The 14,240-nt window shown below is 41.2% G+C and overlaps 1 long non-coding RNA gene across 20 annotated transcripts in view; it reads left to right on the top strand.

Moving 5' to 3' along the window:
* LOC112662299 (uncharacterized) overlaps window positions 1–6,955 on the top strand; it is a 296,118-nt gene extending 289,163 nt beyond the window's left edge. For all 20 annotated transcript variants that reach the window (XR_007401567.1, XR_007401579.1, XR_007401578.1 and 17 more), the window contains one exon: window positions 5,225–6,955. This is a non-coding gene — a long non-coding RNA (uncharacterized LOC112662299). The remainder of the gene's footprint in view (window positions 1–5,224) is intronic.
* Window positions 6,956–14,240: the final 7,285 nt, after the last annotated feature.

Here is a 14,240-nt window from a genome sequence, read left to right as displayed (position 1 = left end):
ACAGACACATTCTCCAATAAGAGAATATAACAACTACATATATCTATTCATGCAACATAGGCGAACCTAAATAGAGCATATATTAGCAGATATAAAGGAAGAAACTGACAATAAAGCAATAATAGTAGGGGACTTTAACACACCGTGTCCATCAGTGGATAGATAATCCAACCTGAAAAGCAAGGGAACAATGGCTTTGAATGATGCATTAGACTAGATGGACTCCAAAGATATATAAAGAACATTTCACCAAAGCCAGCAGATTATATATTCTTTTCAAGTACACATGGAACGTTCTCCAGGCTAGACCCATGTTAGGCCACAAAACAAGTTACAATAAATTTGAGAAGACTGAAATCCTATTGAGCATCTTTTTCTACCACAACAGTATTAAACTAGGAATCAATTCCAAGAAAAAAAATATACAAAGAACACAAATACATGGAGGCTAAACAACATGCTACTAAACAATAAGTGGGTCAACCAAGAAACCAAAGGGGACATCAAAAAATGCGTAGAGACAAATGAAAATGAAAACACAATGGTCCAAAATCTTGGGATACAGCAAAAGCATTTCTAAGAGGGAAGTTCATTGCAATAGAGGGTTACCTCAAGAAACAAGAAAAATCCCAAGAAACCTAACCTTACACCTAAGGGAGCTCGAAAAAGAAGAACAAACTTAATTATACCAAACACTTAATACCTGTTATTCTCAAACCATTCAAAAAACAAAACAAAAAAACAGAAGGAAAGCTTTCAAATGTATTATACAAGACAAATATTACCCTGATACTAAAACCAGAGAGGCACTACCAAAAAAAAAAAAAATTACTACACATCAATATCCCTGATGAGCATAGATGGAAAAATCTTCAACTAAACATTAGTAAACTGAATTTAAAAATATATTTAAAAAGTCATTCACCACAATCAAGTGGAATTTATCCCAGGATGTAAGGATTTTTTAATATCCCTTCAAATCAGTCAATGTGATACATTATGTTAACAAGAGAAAAGATAAAAACCAAGGACATCTTGGCTCTGTCCACAGTTTGGCTATTGTGGGCTTTGTTGCTATGAACATTGGGGTGCAGGTGCCCCTTCAACGATTGTATAAAGATGTGAGATACACAGACACACTAGAAAGGATCAGCCATCAGAAAGGATGAATACCTACCATTTACATTGATGTGGATGGAACTGGAGGGTATCATGCTGAGTGAAATAAGTCAATTAGAGAAAGATAATTATCATATGGTTTCACTCATGTGGAATATAAGGAGTAGTGCAATGGACCACGAGGGAAGGAGGGGAAATGGAATGGGGAAAAATCAGAGAGGGAGACAAACCATGAGAGTCTCTTAACTCTGGGAAACAGAGGGTTGCTGAAGGGAAGTGAGTGAGGGATGGGGTAACAGGGAGACAGTCATTAAGGAGGGCACATTATGTGATGAGTGCTGGGTGTTATACTATATGTTGGCAAATTGAATTTAAATTTAAAAAACCCATGGGGCACCTGGGTGCCTCACTGGTTGAGCATCTACCTTTGACTCAGGTCATGATCCTGGGGTCCTGGGATTGAGTCTCACATTGGGCTCCCTGCAGAGAACCTGTTTTTCCCTCTGCCTATGTCACTGCCCCTCTCTCTCTCCGTGTCTCTCATATATAAATAAATAAAATCTTTTAAAAAATTAGGAAACCCATATGATGTCAATAGATTCAGAAAAATTATTTGACAAAATACAATATCCATTCTTGATAAAAACCTCTCAACAAAGTAGGTTTCAAAGGGAACATACATCAACATAATAAAGGCCACATATGAGAAGCCCACAGCCATCATAACCAATGCTGAAAAACTGAAAGCATTTTCTCTAAGATCAGGAACGAAACAAGGATGCTTACTCTCACCTCATTCTTTTCCTTTTTCTTTCTTTTCTCTCTTTAAAGTAAATTCTACCCCCCAATGTGGGGCTTGAACTGATGAACCAGAGATCAAGAGTCACATGCTCTATGAACTGAGCCAGCAAGGCACCCCTTCACCACTTTATTTCAACATAGTATTGAAGACTTAGCTCCAGCAATCAGACAAGAAAAAGAAATAAAAGGCATACAAATTGGTAAAAGTAAAACTCACTATTTGCACATGGCATACATTATATAGAAAACTCTAAAGACTCCACCAAAAAATCTATTAGAATGGATAAAACGCAGTAAACTTGCAAGATACAGAATACACAGAAACCTGTTGCATTTCTATACACTAATAATTAAGCAAAAGAGAAATTAAGAAAAAATTCCATTTACAATTGCACCATAAATAAGCCTAAAAGTTAATTAAACCAGGGAGGTGAAAGACCTATACTCAGAGGACTATAAAAAAACATCGATGAAAGAAATTGAAGAAGATATAAACAAATGGAAAGATACTCCATATTCATGGATTGGAAGAATTAGTATCATTAAGAAGTCCATATTACCCCAAAGCAATCTACAGATTCAACCAACTGCTATCAAAATACCAATAGCATTTTCATAGAATTCGAACAAATAATCCTAAAATTTGAATGGAACCACAAAATAGTCAAAACAATTTTGATAGAGAACAAAGCTAGAGTATCACAATCCCAGATTTCATGATATACTACAAAGTTATAGTAATCAAAACAGTATGGTAGTGGCAAAGAATAGACATGTAGATTGATAGAACAGGACAGAGAGACCAGAAATATACCCACACACATATGGTCAATTAATCTTCAACAAAAGGTGGCAAGAATAAATGATGTTGATAAAACCATTGTACATCTTACATCATACACAAAAATAAACTCAAAATGGATTAAGGACCTAAATGTACAACCTGAAACAATAAAATGCCTGAAAGAAAACAAACAGTAATCTCTTGGACATCAGCCTTAGCAACCTATTCAAGGATAGGTTTCCTCAGGCAGGGGAGAGTAAAGTAAAAATAAATAATTTTGACTACACCAAAATAAAGAGCTTTTGCATAGCAAAAGGAACCATCAAAAAAAAGGCAACCTAGTGACTAGGAGATATATTTGTAAATATTGTAACTGATAAGAATATGTAAATATTAATATAACTGATAAGGGATTAATATACAAATACATATAAAGAAGTTATATGAATCAACACCAAAAAATCAATCTGATTTAAAAACAGGCAGAGGACCTGAATAGAGATCTTTCCAAAAAAAACATCCAGATGGCCAACAGACACATGGAAATATGCTCAACATCACTCATCATCAGGGAAATGGAAATCAAAACAATGAGATAACACCTCAGACTAGTCAGAGTAGCTAGTATAAAAAAAAAAAGAAAAAGAAATAACAACAACAACAAAAAACAAGTATTGGTGAGGATGTAGAGAAAGGGGAACCTTCCTACCTTATTGGTGGAAATGCAAACTGGTGCAACCACTGGAAAACATAGATCTTCCTCAAACAAATAAAAATAGTAACAACATATGATTCAATAACTCTACTACTGGGTATTTACCCAAAGAAAACAAAAACACTAAATTGAAAAAATATACGCACATGTATGTTTTTTGCAGCATTACTTACATAGCTAAGATATGGAAGCAAACTAAGTGTCTATGGATAGTGGAGTAGATAAAGAAGATGTAAGATCTATCTATCAATCAGTCAATCAATCATGGAATATTACTCAGCTATAAAGAAGAATGAAATCATGCCATTTGCAATAATATGGATGGATCTAGAAGGTATTATGCTAGGTGAAGTCAGACAGAAAAAGACAAATACTGTATCATTTCACTTATATATGGAATCTAAAAAAACAAAAACAAAAACCAGGCTCTTAAATGCAGAGAACTGGTGGTTTCCAGATAGAAGATGGTAGGAGGGATGGACAAAATAAGTGAAGGCCATTAGGAGGTATAAACTCCCAGTTATAAGTTACAAAGATGAAAAGTATAGTGCAGGTAGTGAGTCAATAATATTGTAGGAGGGTTGTGTGGTGACAGTGAATATACTAACCCTGGTGATCATGGGGTTATGTTAGAATCAGTGTTGCACACTTGGAACTGATATAACATTGTATGTTAATTATACTTAAAAAATAACAACAACAACAACTAAATAATAACCAGCATCAGTCGGTTGCAACCACGGGTTAGCTATAAGGAATAGAGTTCAGTAAAATCATTGAAAATATTCTGTGAGAATCAGTTGGCTATATAGAATTTATAATTAAAATATTCTATTTTTATTAATTTGTGCTACACTTTGCTTATAGCAATAGAATATGTTTAAATATGCACGTACTTAGATACACACATGTAAGACACTGGGGAGTTGGTTGTTGATCATACTATATTTGACTGCTTGGTGGTTTTTCTCATCTTTGATATTGTAGGAGTCTAACTAACTAGGACCAGTAGTAGATGGAGACCACAGAGTGCCAAGCATATGAAGAACTGGTCCAGGTGCCCCTGGGTGGCTCAGTTGGTTACATGACTGCCTTCAGCTCAGGTCATGATCCCAGGGGTCTGGGATTAAGCCTCAAGCCGGGCTCCCTACTCAGTGGGGAATCTACTTCTCCCTTTCCCTCTGCCCCCTCACTCATGCTTGCTCTATCTCTCTAGTGCTGTCAAATAAACACATAAAATCTTATAAAAACAAAAAACAAAAACCTGGTCCAATGGTTGGGGATGTTTGCAGTTGGAATGGACTGCCTGGAATGTTAGTGAGGTCCTGCCACTGTGCCAATGACAAGGCCACTTCACAGGGGACAAGAGGATGTGGATAGTGTTAGATGTACTTTCTTCCCAACTGGAAAGTTTCACATCCACTGGGGAAGAGGGCACAGGGTGAGAGGTGGGTACGATGTACTTGTGAGGCAGTAGCTGATGGCTGTGACTTTCTAGCTCAGGATGTATCAAGAGCCTTATCTACTTATTAATATTTCTTAGTAAATGGGAACTCTCTGGGTGGCCAGAGTCAGTACATCTTGCTCCTTGAGTAAATCTCTTCCACTGCTGTGTATGCTTCCTCCATTGCTATGCATTTTAGGTGTTTGTGTAGTAGCTTCTCATGTGAGAATTTATGCCTTCTGTGGCTGAGGTCTGTGCTTAGCCATAAATTAAAAAAGTTGCTCAAGAAATCATTTTTTTCCCTAAGTGTATTTTGAAAGAAATCAATACAAATTCAATTTGTTCTCTTTTTTTTTTCAAGCTCTAGAACTGCAGAGATGATCATAAAACCTTCCCTCATTGAATTCCCTCAGAGCCACCAAGTCTCTCCACTGCCCTATCAAGAAAAACTTCATCAGTACATCCTGACATGTCATCTGTGGATGACAAGATTTCACTGTGATGATTTCCTTGAAACTTCAAAGATAGAATTCAACTGAAGCAAATCAGTGAATATTTTTAAAAATTAACTTGGCATTAATACTTGTTTAGCATCGGTGAAAGGTAGAGAGATTTTGAGCATAAGGAAACTAATTTTGATGGAGAAAACCTCTTTGATCCAGAATTGTACTGAACATATTAGATGCACTATTGTTCTAATCTTCAGCATTCCATGAGAAGAATTGAGGCTAAGATGTTCAGATGGCTTACCTGATACCAAAACCAACATCTCACCCCCAAAGTGGCAGGACCAGTGTTTGATTCCCCCCAGTCTAAATACCACTGTTTTTCATTTAAATCCAATTGCCTCATGGTAAAATCCTTCTATTTGAAAAGAGGGGTTTTGACATCGATCTATAGGATAGACATCATTCAACTGATACTTCATAATTACCCATAGGAGTAGATTATCATAGTGACAAGTGAAGGGGAAAGGGGCTATTTGAAAAATAACGTGGAGATTGCTTTGGCTCTCTTTGATGGACTCAAAGACATGGAAAATGGAAACCAGAAACAGAGAAAAAAATAAATCCTTTGTGGGCAGGAGCTCTTAAGCCCTGCAGCCCAGGGGTACAGCATATAGTCAGCTCTCAAGAAAGACTCCAGGATGCCACTCACAGGCTTTCTCTAGCCACGTGGCCACAGTCCCCTTGCACAGGATGGAATTCCATTCCCTTCATTCTCTGTGCACATTCTCTACGTGTCTCCTTATTCTCTGGTTCTTCTCACTCTTCATCTCTCCAGAGAACCTAGCCATCAGTTCCAGCCCTCAAAGCCCTAATGCTGACCCCCATGGCCTCATTCTTGGAGGCACGGGCTGCAGCACGGTTCTCCTCGTTTATCCCCACCTCTTGTGTCTAGGGTTTCTGTCAGTACCATGAGGGCACGACATGGATGCTCTGCCCAGATCACGTGACTCAGAACCTCACACGACCTGCACAAGACCTGAAAAAGCTTCAGGCTTCCAGCCACTTGCCAGCATGTGGCAGTTCTCCATACCCTCAGAGCTGCCTTATTTATAGCCGCCCACTGCCTTCCCTCAAAGTAACCTTAGCTCTTAACATCTTGCAAAGTGATTTATGTCAACCAATTATTAACTGAAGTATCCGGCAAAACAGAAACTTTGAAAAAAAAAAAAAAAAAGTGTTGTCTGAGGTTGAGAAAAAAAAGATCCCAGAACTGCTGACATGACTTTCTCTCTCTCAGGAATTGTTAATGAGGTAAACATAATTTTGATCTAATTAATAGTCTCCAAAGTAACTCCATACATTGCTCTAGTGATAAACCCTAAACCATCCTAAATCTGTATTTTGGCAATGCTCCACGTGCATAAGTTTCAGAATACTTGCCTGAGGATTCCAGAAGCCAGAGACTCTCTTAAAAGAAGGAGAGTGGCAACATTTGATTCATGCTTTGTGTTCATAAATGTGGAGGCAGCATAATTTTGAGTAATATTCAGAAAGTATGTACCTACCGAGCTTTAAAAAATGATGACTGTAAGTCAAACTGGTGAGTTTTCCTAAAGACATTTTTTAATTTTTTTTTTTTTTTTGAGAGAGAGAGAGACAAAAAAAAAAATAGGAAAGAAAATCTCTGGAAGCAGTTACTTTGTTCTCTGCCTTATGTATTTCAAAGCAACCATCCAAGGCTAGTTCTTGTAACACACAAACCAGGACTTTGCAACTAGCCCAACTATCAATTTATGTTCTTTTTTTGAGACAACTTGTATTTTCGCAGTCCACTCTCCCTTTTCATTATTACAGCAGAGACTTAGAATAATGTTTGTCTTAACTGAGAGGCTGTTTTCTCTGACTCCATGCATGGCTGGTCATTTTGTTACCAGCATATGGCATTCTATAGCAGCCACGGGGTATCTTCATAGGCCAACCCGCCTGGACTGGGCTTTATGGCATTACTACTGAATGTTTTTTGCCCCTCAGTCTTCATAAAATGGCCACTTCCTTGATTTCATCTGCCAATCTAGAATGATGTTGCCCTCTCTTGGGGGATGCTAGGAGCAGATGAAACAGCTTTTGGCACATGCTTCTATCTCTAAGAATTACTATTCCTTTTTTTTTTTTTAAGATTTTATTTATTCATGAGAGACACAGAGAGAGAGAGGCAGAGACATAGGCCGAGAGAAAAGCGCTCCCTGCAGAGAGCTCGATGTGGGGCTCGATCCCAGGACCCTGGGATCCCCACCTAAGCTGAGGGCAGATGCTCAACCGCTGAGCCACCCAGGTGTCCTGAATCCTTTCCTTAAGTGGACTTTCCTATACCTCTTCACTGCCGTGACTTCTATGAGAAGACACCGGACTTGATTAAAAAGAGCTCATTCCCATCCCACTGCTGCTAATCATTATCTGGACCTGCTTCCTCAGTTGTGAATAAAGGGTCATGTTAATAGACCTCTGAGTTAATGACTCTGTGATTATCTTAACATTGTTTGTGGGGGTTTATGGGCTTTTAAAAAATATTTTATTTATTTATTCATGAAGAGACACACAGAGAGAGGCAGAGACACAGGCAGAGGGAGAAGCAGGCTCCCAGCAGGGAGCCCGATGCTGGACTCGATCCCAGGACCCCGGGATCATGCCCTGAGCCGAAGGCAGACACTTAGCCACTGAGCCCACCCAGGTGCCCTTATGTGCTCTAGCTTTTTATTATTTTCTATGTACCAAACACTGATCTAAAGAATTTAGATATTTTGTTTCATTTAAGTATAGTTAAGGTGACATTTAAAATTTTAAGAACTCAGGCATCATCCCTATTGGCAGGTGAGGGAGTATAAATGCTCAGTGCGCACCCAGTGTTCTCAAGGTTTCACAACTCTCAACGGGGAAACCAAGCGATTGGATTTTAGACCACAAGGTTTTAATGAAATTCTTCTTCCATCACCTGTGCAATCCACTGCAATGGCCTTTTTGGGGCCCATCATTTTCAGCATCAATTCTCCTGCCACAGAGCACAGGCCGCACAGCCATGCAAGCCATCTCCATGGTCACTACGTGGACCACTACACGGTCCACACTCACTCACTTGTACAGACACTAATTTCCTGCCTTTCTTCCCTTCCTCTCCTCTTTATTCCCTTCCTCTGGTTCTCTTTTTCCCCTCTGCCAAAAACTTGATACAAGTCTATTGTGTTCCAGGAAATATTCTTGGGGTTGAGGATTCAAAGATAATGAGAGATTTTTGCAGCTGAAACATCACACAACATAACCGCGTGAAGACAAAGAGGTTTACACAGAAAAACTGTAATGTCATCCACCGTGTTCCCTTGAGAGAAAGAGTAGGGAATGGGATGGGATGGGATGGGGGTGGGGTGGGGTGAGGCGAGGCAGGTAAAGGGAGAGGAACAGAACACAGAGCCAGGAGAGCCACACAGCCAAGCAGGGGCAGAAGGATAGGAGATGGGGTGAACAGAATTGAGAACTCTCCCTGGGGGAGGTTTCACAGAGGTGTTTGTAATTGAGAAGAATCTCAAAGTGGGGGGAGTTGCATGTAAAAATTGGAGGCATTCTAGGTAAAGGCGAAGGAAATGGCCCTGTTTTGCCTCCACAATGGAGCATTCCATGGGGCTTGAGGGAAGGAGCGATGTAAATAAGGCAAAATGGGTGGAGCTTGTGTCAATATTTAAACTATTGAGGTCTTATCTGGTGAGGATTAGGGAGCCACTGGAGGGGTTTAATCATGATCAGATTTACCCTTAATAAGCTTATCTCAGGGGAGAAGACGCTGAAGGAGATGAAGTGGAAGCTCTTGCAGTGGTTTTAAGAAATGATGTGAATAAGAGCCACGGGTCAGATGAGGGCAGTGAGGCAGGGGCTAGGGGAGGCTGGTTGGTACAAAAAGGCAGCATCTGGGGGTAGAGGAGGAAGGGGGTGGGGGGATGCAGCACCAGGATTTCAAGGTCAGAAGGGAGACTCCTCGCTCCTTCTGTTTCTTCTTCAGTCCCTGACACGAGTCTCAGCCAGCCTAACTGCATCCCTCCCTGACTTCTTGCAACCTGCCCTCCTGAAGCTTGGAAGGCTTGGCCCCCGTGGGCAAAAGCAGCCCCAAGCCGGCAGCTCCATCCCAGTCATCCTCTTGCCTGTGGCCCCTTCCCGGGGTCCTCCAGCCCAATTGTGGCTGGAGGCTGGGCCATGGGCTCTGGGTTAGAACCCCCTCACTCCTCTGTTCTGCCCCTGCCAGCTTTGGAAGTGTCACACTGTTTCTCTGTTCCAGGAATCCCAACCCCAGGGTATGCAGACTCACCCAACCCCCAAGTCACAGTCTTTAGTGAAATGGAAATCAAGAGATCAGTGCTTCAGATTATGCTGAAATCAAAAGTGCCCTTCTACTTCTGGAAGCTAAAGCCAAAATATGGAAACCATTCATTCATTCATTCATTCATTCACAGACATATCCATACAGCTGGCATCATGCCAGATGGATAAAGTATAAACACTGCCACTGAGAATTTGGGGATGAGCCAGGTCCCTGCTGCCATGGGAAGCACATACTCTGGTGTCAGACAGGTGGGCAAATAATGTGACAAGCCTGGGTGCAGTGACTCAAGGGACTAGTCAGTGTTCCAGCAATAAGGAGGCGGGGGTGGACCTGCTTGAACCAGGTTCATAAGGGAAGACCTCTCTGAGGAAGTGATATTTAAGGCCAGAGAGACAAATGAGAAAGTAGCCACAACATGCAAAACTACAGGTCTAAAATGCTATATAAATGATAAAGTGCAAGTCAATATTGACCAGGAATAAAAGCAAACATTTAGCCACTCTTTTTATATCCCTATAGAAAGCTAGCAAGGAAGTCAGGAAATCTGGAGTTTTTTTTTTTTTTTTTTTTAAATCATGCCACATGTGGAAGGGACCCTCCTGTTTTAAGAAACATCCATCTTGCATATAAAGACACAAATGAGTCTATGAGAAACACGGCACACCAGGGGTTGGCAAAAACTTTGATAAAGAGAAAGATAAATATTTTAGGCCGTGTGGGCCATATGCTCTCTGTTGTAGCTGCTCAATCCACTGGCATAGCACGGAAACCACCAAAACAATATATAAATGAGTGAGCGTGTCTGTGTTCAATCATATTTTATTTATGGAGGCTGAAATAGGAATTTTCATAGGTCACAAGAGACTTATTTTTAATAATAGCAAATTAAAAATAAAAATGGATATTTATTTATTCACTTAAAACACCTTAAATCTCTTCGTAAAAAACAGGCAATGGGCCGTATTTGGTTCACAGGCCATGGTTTGGTGATCCTTGCTCTGCAGGCAATGTGGTTCAGAGTACAAATTTCTGCAGACTGCCTGGGTTCCTTTCCAGACTACTCCGTCTGTCAGTGGTGCATTCACACGGCCAGGCCAAAGAAAATTTACTTTGATCCTGCTTTGTTCTCTTATCTTTCTATCCTTTTCTCCTTAGTCGAACTTCTTAGAACAATAATCTATACTCCCTCCCTGTGGCAAACTGTTTTACAAAAACGACTTTAACATCCTTCCAGTCTCTGATGCTCTTCCAGAATCATGCCCTCCCCCCCCTTAACCCCCATCAAGAGGTGGTATTGATGTTTCTCTCCTTAAAACTGGGCAGGCCTTTGTGAATACTCCAGCTAATTGAGTGCTACAGAAGTGATGCTCTGAATCTTACGAGCTGGGTCGTAAAAAGCAATACAGCTTCTGCCTGCCTTGCAGAGTCCACGTGCCTATGGAGCGGCCGTGTAAGAAGTGTGTAATGGCTTATTTCCTTTTTGAGGCTTTCATGAGACTCCTCCAAAGTGGATCTGGTCGTGGGCAAAGGAAGAAAGCCATCCGTGTACATTATGTGATTGGAGTATAGGGTGTATGGGGCAGAGAATCAGAAGCTCAAGGCCAGGGATACGTGCAGAAGGCATTTCCTGGAAGGTTGCAACAGTAGGTTAACAAGCTCGGACTGGATCTTGAGAGTAAGATGTAGCCACTGGAGAGGATTTATGCATAGGCGTGGAATGGGCAGATTTCTGTTTTAGAGGAACCACTGTGGATGCAACAGAAGGAATGGATGAAGAAAAAGCAGTGATGAGAGACTTGGTTAGAAGCCCCCAGTACAGTCTGGGGGATGCAGAGGAGGGCAGTTGGTAATGGGCATGTGCAGAGGGAATGGTGTGGCCTCAGAGTCCACCTGGCAAGGAGCGTACCACCTGCCCAGCTAATGGACAGAAGTCACAACAATGCATATATGTTTTTAAAATATTTTATTTATTCATGAGAGACAGAGACAGAGACACAGGCAGAGGGAGCATGCAGGGAGCCTGACGTGGGACTCGATCCCAGGTCTCCAGGATCACGCCCTGGGCCGAAGGCAGCACTAAACTGCTGAGCTACCCAGTCTGCCCAACAATGCATATTTTAGTACAAAATGCTGTCTTGTCATAGAACAGACCCCTCTTTCACCTGGCTATGCCTCCTGGCCTGCTTTCTCTTTCACGATTTTTCTTTCTCCCCTGTCAATGTGCAGTGGGGTTCCCACATGAGTGGTTCCTCTCCCTGCCCTTCAGCAGACACTGGGGACCGTTCCTTGAAAGCAAGATGCAGCAGATAAGCTCACAGCTGGCCTGATGCTGGTGGAAGGGCTCCTCTGTGCTTCTCCAGTGAAACACCTGCCTCTGTCGGCCACAGACTACTTCCCCCGAAGAAGATACCCTGGGAACCGCGTCCCAGAGCCTCCTCCCAGCTGTTATCTTGACACAATCACTGTGTTCTGGGTTTTTAATCTGGGAGATTAAATCTTTACATGCCTGAGTGGAAAGATCATATCCTTGTAATTTTTCACCTATAAAATTTCTCAGCTGCCTTAGTTTAACCTGTTGTATTTATGGCCCAACTGTAATTTAGGAGAATACTCTGAAAATGCCAATTTCAAAGGACCGCTCTTTCAAATTGCCATGCAGAACAGCTCTCCGAGTGAGTCTAGTGAACTGTGCTAAAACTGATCATTTCAGTCAATTAGATTTTTAGGCCAGTTACTTTTTATTGTTCTGAAAGGGAGAAAGAAAGTGTTGGAAAACTAGAATCAATCAATTACTGTCTAAATGTAGATCAAGGAGGAAGATACACAAGAAACCATATTTATACTTTTTTTTTTTTTTTTTGGCAGAGCTGAACCTTGTAAGAGGTCACTTGAGTTCTATTATAGAATGCCCATTTTGCATAAAGTAGAAGCCACCGCTTTAAAGGAAATGCCTACCCAGACCCTGTGGACAGAAATTGAGGTCCAAGAAGGAAAGGCTAAGATGGAAAAGTAGAGATGCTTCAGCTGGGGAAGGAGGGGTTTGTGATAGGAATACGGAAGCACAACATCAGGAAGTCTTTTCTTATAAAGACCATATTGACCTCTGACTCAGGAAGTTCAAAGACAGTTATAAATAATTGAAATAGGTTAGAGACCACAAGTTCAGAAAATACAGAGAGATCTTTTGGGATAGTTCATTTCCTTTATGTAACCCCAAACTGGATTACGATGCCTCAAGATTCTGGAAAGTCAAAGATTATGTTCCCTCCTTAGGCAACTGAACATAAAACTATCACTAATAGTAAAGCAAGATTAAGGTACATGAAAACATCTCCTAATAGGTACTTCACAATTTCAAATAATCTTTCAAAATATTTTTCTCACATTAAGAAAAGGTTTCTGGGGTGGGGGTGGGGGGGCACCTGGGTAGCTCAGGTGGCAAGTGTCTTTTTTTTTTTTTTAAGATTTTATTTATTTATTCATGAGAGACACAGAGAGCGGCAGAGACACAGGCAGAGGGAGAAGTAGGCTCCCTGCAGGGAGCTTGATGCCAGACTTGATCCCAAGACTCTGGGATCATGCCCTGAGCCAAAGGCAGATGCTCAACTACTGAGCCACCCAGGCATCCCTAAGTGTCTGATTCTTGATCTCAGAGTTGTGAGTTCAAGCCCTGCATTGGGTTCCACACTGGGCATGGACCTACTTAAAGAAAAAGAAAAGAAAAAGAAAAAGAAAAAGAAAAAGAAAAAGAAAAAGAAAAAGAAAAAGAAAAAGAAAAAGAAAAAGGGACACCTGGGTGTCTCAGTCAGTTAAGTATCTGCCTTTAGCTCAGGTCATGATCCCAGGATCCTGGGATCAAGCCCCATGTTGGGATCCCTGCTCAGTGGGGAGACTGCTTCTCCTTCTCTCTTGCTCCCTCATCCCCTCTGCTCATGGTATTTCTCTCAAATAAATAAATAAAAATCTTTTAAAAAGAAAAGAAAAAAAATGTTCCTGGGGATAGTAACAAGAAGATACAGGCCCGAAATGGGTTGGGGCCATCTAGTACTTTTCACATCTGCATTAGATCCACCCTTGAGACATTATTAAAGGACACCCTTTCCACACAGCCATCTGTGACCACTTCAGACCATTATCGTCACATCCCCTCTGGCTCCATAGTCACCTTCACCTCTCATTCAATGCCCTCTTTTACACATCAACACTTTTTGCTGGATCTACAGATGGAACACCAGATTTCCAACAGCAGGTCTGGATTCTGCTCCTTATATCACCATCTGTAGCCAAGCATATTTGGGTAGGTATATCACCTAGCAGATCTTTGGGAAAGCAGATCCCATGCTAGGGAGAAAGAGGCCATTTAATACAAAGGTATGAGGAGAGTGGTTAAAAGAGATGGTTGGACATCTGAAGAATAGCAACAGCAGGGACCCACTGGCAACAAGGGGCTTGGAGGGAACACAGAGGGGAGGAGGTGTAGCAGGTCATAGAGGATGAACAGTTAGGCAGGGGCTAATGATGGCAGAGCTACCATGTGGGAGATGTAGGACCAGAGAAAGACTAGA

This window comes from Canis lupus, chromosome 13, assembly GCF_003254725.2.
Source record: "Canis lupus dingo isolate Sandy chromosome 13, ASM325472v2, whole genome shotgun sequence".
NCBI classification, from domain to species: domain Eukaryota; kingdom Metazoa; phylum Chordata; class Mammalia; order Carnivora; family Canidae; genus Canis; species Canis lupus.
The sequence above is the reverse complement of the archived record's forward strand: the minus strand, read 5'-3'. Positions and strand labels throughout refer to the sequence as shown.